Here is a 4,670-nt window from a genome sequence, read left to right as displayed (position 1 = left end):
AGTGGTGGCGAGTGACGACGCTTTTCTCAAGACCCTGAAGCGGTACAGCTCAGAGATCCCTATTCGGAAACAAAGACGCAGGGTGCTTCATTACCACACTGTTTAAGAAACCTCTGCTTCTTCTCTCTCCTCCGCCGACATTATTATCTCGTCTGGGGTGGACAACGCTCCAAGGCTAAAAAAGCAGGCGAACAAGAGGAGAAGCAAAGTTGAGGAACCATTTATCCTCTTTGCGGAAAGAAGCATGAGGGTTTATTAAAAAAAAAAAAGAAAAAGAAAGATTTGATCTTGGCTTCTTTTCTGAACATTTCCCCATAGTAGCATTTGGCTTAGAAAGGGAAGAAGAAACAGAGGAAAGAGGAGAATGGGACGGTCTAAGAGACTGGCTTGTCTCTTTCTGTTAGTTTTGCTGGTTACCTGCGCAATTGGAGATGACCCTTACAAGTTCTACTCTTGGAATGTCACTTATGGAGACATTTATCCTCTTGGAGTTAAACAACAGGTGCAATTTTTCTTCCTTTTTCTGGTTCTTTTGATATTTTTCTCTGGCACTATTCATCATCGTGTTTGTTGACTCCCGGGTGTGTGAAATGGCAGGGGATACTGATTAACGGCCAATTCCCAGGTCCCCAGATCGAATCAGTGACCAACGATAACTTGATTGTCAATGTTTACAACAGCTTGGACGAACCTTTTCTCATCTCCTGGTTAGTCCTTCTCTCCTCTGTTACTTTTTTCTTCCTTTATAGTCTTTTACTCTGCTGTACTGTGTTCTTTTCCCTCCATACTCTTCACAAGGACAAATAGGTGATGGAATTTTCCAAAGTTCAATGGCAAATGATGTCCCTTTCATGGGAAAAACACGTGTTAGTTTAGTTATTTCTGTAGATCTGGCAGCCATAATTGCTCGAACAGCCAAAGCATAGTTAGTGTAAGTCTGATATGAAGACGGTGTTATTGGTCGTAGGAATGGAGTGCAGCAGAGGAGGAACTCATGGCAGGATGGAGTTTATGGGACCAATTGTCCAATCCCACCAGGGAAGAACTTTACTTTCGTTCTTCAAGTGAAAGATCAGATTGGTAGCTACTTCTACTTCCCTTCTCTTGCATTCCACAAGGCTGCAGGAGGCTATGGTGGCTTCAAAATTGCTAGCCGCTCTGTCATTCCTGTGCCTTTCCCTCCCCCAGCGGGGATTTCACCATCTTGGCAGGAGACTGGTACAAGAGAAATCACACTGTAAGTAGCTCGCTTTTTCATCGCTGACACCAACTCTAAGACCCGGCGCTTCAAAAAATCATATGAATTGTGAACATTTGAAAGCTTTCGCGTGGCCGTGTCACTGTTCTTATCTTTTAGGTTGTAACTGTAGAATAGTCTTTACTGTTGAAGGAATCCAATCTTAAATTGATAATTTGATGTTTATTTTTGTAGGATTTGAAGGCCATTTTAGACGGTGGAAGTGATCTTCCATTCCCTGACGGGCTCGTCATCAATGGCCGCGGCTCTAATGGTTACACATTCACAGTTGATCAAGGTACGGAAAAAGAATTTCTTCTCTATTCTTCTAATTTTTTTGCCTGCCTGTGTTCATATGCCAATGAAGCTATAATTACTTAGACATTGACTGTTATGTGTTTGGTGGTTTGTCAGGTAAGACTTACAGATTCAGGATATCAAATGTGGGCCTGACAACATCCATCAACTTCAGAATCCAAGGGCATAAAATGCTGCTGGTTGAGGTGGAAGGAACCCACACTCTCCAAAACACTTATAGTTCTCTTGACATTCATCTTGGCCAGACTTACTCTGTATTGGTCATTGCTGATCAACCGCCACAAGACTACTACATTGTTGTCTCCACAAGATTCACCTCCCAGGTGCTTTCTACGACCTCCATTCTCCATTACAGCAACTCAGCTTCCTCTGTTTCTGGCCCTCCCCCTGGCGGCCCAACCACCCAGATTGATTGGTCTTTAGAACAAGCTCGATCACTCAGGTACATTACCCTATTTCTTTCTTGACTCAGCAGTAAAAACTAAATTTCTTGATCAATCCTTTTAAAAACTTCATGCATGCTATATATGAAACCAGGCGTAATCTGACAGCAAGCGGACCAAGGCCTAACCCTCAAGGATCATACCATTATGGTATGATCAACACAACACGTACAATTAGGCTTCAAAATTCCGCACCAATCATCAACGGGAAGCAGAGATATGCCGTGAATAGTGTGTCCTTTATTCCTGCTGATACACCCCTCAAGCTTGCTGATTACTTCAAGATCTCAGGAGTTTTCTCCCTTGGAAGCATCCCAGACAACCCCACTGGCTCCGGTGGTTACCTTCAAACTTCTGTTATGGCTGCCGACTTCCGTGGCTTTGCTGAGATTGTCTTTGAGAATCCTGAAGACACCCTGCAATCTTGGCACATTGATGGCCACAACTTCTTCATCGTAGGGTGAGTTCACCTTCCCTTAAACCTGTTAATGGATTTTTTTGTTTTTTGTTTTTGGGATCATTGGAGTTCCTTATGACAACACTCGTGAGTTGGAATTTCGCAGGATGGATGGAGGACAATGGTCAGCTGCCAGTAGGTCGAGTTACAATTTAAGAGACACGATTTCTCGCTGTACTGTTCAGGTACAGAAACTCATAAATTATCATAAACCTTTTTCATTCATCTTGGAATCCCACCTGAAAACGTAGAATTTTGCTTGTTGGTATATGTGATTATGATGGAGCAGGTGTATCCCAAGTCATGGACTGCAATATACATGCCTCTGGACAACGTGGGGATGTGGAATGTGAGATCAGAGAACTGGGCTCGTCAATACTTGGGGCAGCAATTCTATCTTCGTGTGTATTCGGCTGCAAATTCATGGAGAGATGAATACCCTATCCCAAGCAATGCTCTCCTATGTGGTCGGGCTATAGGCCATAGCATTTGAGCTCTCTATACGATAAGAAGTAAGAACCAGTTCATTCATATACGCCCAGCATCAGTAGCAGTTGTATTCAAGGCTCAACTCGAGCCACTTTCCTCCTTCATTCCTTTCGCGGTATTCATTTTTACTCCATAGAGATTTTGTTTGTCCCAAGATATGGAATAGACGATTGATCATTTGAGCCTCATTTACGATATAATATAAGTAGTGATATGAAGTAATGTTCACGAATCAATGAATCATGTTATTTTTCCTAATTTTCTACCGCCTCTTTCAGGGTTCTTCATGTTTATTATTGTCCGCACATAAAAAGTTATGGTATATCAATTATATAATTTTGTATCTGACGTGTAGGCTTCGAGTTAAGTGCCAAAATATTATTGTTCATGTTATATAATTTTGCCTGTTAGAGCTACAGCAATAAGTTGATATAAAGTTGAGAATCGAACTCCCACCCTTATTTAAAAATGAAAATTCTGTATTAGTTGCGTTAATTTATGTCTCAATAGTGCCTTAGGGCATCCCAAACGCGCTTATCCTGGTCATAAATGGGAAAAGTACCGGGACAGAGAAACCTGGAGCGAGGGGAATGGGGAAAAATAACACGCGTATTCCACCTATTTGTTCCCTAACCTTTTCCTTCTAATGATGAAGAGATTTTGGAGGGGGAAAAAAAAACTCTTATAAATTTATCTTATTAATAATCTTTTTCGCTTCTTCACATTCTGTTTTTTGTGTTTTATATACAACTATTGATGTGTTTTGTATTTTCAATTTGAAATTGATTTTTTTTTGAATTCATAATTTAACATAAATTGTATAAATAATATGGTAAAACAATATTACTGATAAAACTCAGTTATCTAATTTGAAGAGATTAAAAGAGTGAAATAAATTATTTTAAAATATTATATTTATCTTTTTTTTAAGAATTAATTTATCTGATTTAAAAACTAATATATAATTTAATGATACATATAAGTATTTTAAAAAATCGTGTATAATATATATTAAAATTAAGTAGTTTTTTAATTTTTTAAAAATTATTTAATTAGGTTTTATATTAATAATTGTATCTACTTGTGATTTTAGATACAAGGCACAAGCGTTTTAATGGTGAAAAATACAACTCAAGACATTTCATCAATCGTTAAAACGTGAGAGACAAATTTGAAAATTCATAAGAAAACTCGCAACAAGAGAAGTTACTCCCCTCATTTTTCTCCCCATTATTTTAAGTGCTCATGTGCTCATGAGAAGCAAAAGTGGAGAGAAAATAATTAAAGGCTGGTTTGAATAGTTTATAAATAATAATTTACGAAATATAAAAAATATATATTAAATTAGTTTTATTTTAACTTATATAAAATATGTTTATAAAATTAAATCAACTTTCCCCAATGATTCTCCCTCGGGTGACGGTCGGCTGTCCTATTTTTGTGAGGAGCGATCTGGACCATCCGTGAAGATTCACCTCAGCTTTGGTTCAGCTTCGTCCAATCGATTGGCAGGGACAGTATAGTATGAAAGGCCGTCTTGTTAAGTGAGCATCTCCTTTGTTAGATCAATCCCACGATGGAGATTGTGCACAAGTGCAGAACATAAGCCCACCAGATCGAAACGTGTGCATGAATCTTGCGGGGGAAGCAATTGTATTTTTAACGTTTCTCTCTGCAGGATGCATTTTCGGTAGGAGCCTCGTACGGACGGATCACGATGCGCTTG

At 39.1% G+C, this 4,670-nt stretch overlaps 1 pseudogene; it reads left to right on the top strand.

Annotated features, from left to right (window-relative positions):
• LOC114762931 (L-ascorbate oxidase homolog) lies at positions 1–3,180 on the top strand (annotated as a pseudogene).
• The last annotated feature ends 1,490 nt before the right edge of the window (positions 3,181–4,670 follow it).

The sequence above is a fragment of the Neltuma alba genome, unplaced genomic scaffold, assembly GCF_004799145.2.
Source record: "Neltuma alba isolate B1F8T4 unplaced genomic scaffold, ASM479914v2 tig00011247_pilon, whole genome shotgun sequence".
NCBI lineage: Eukaryota > Viridiplantae > Streptophyta > Magnoliopsida > Fabales > Fabaceae > Neltuma > Neltuma alba.
Note: the sequence above shows the minus strand (reverse complement) of the source record. Positions and strands in the feature narration are given on the sequence as shown.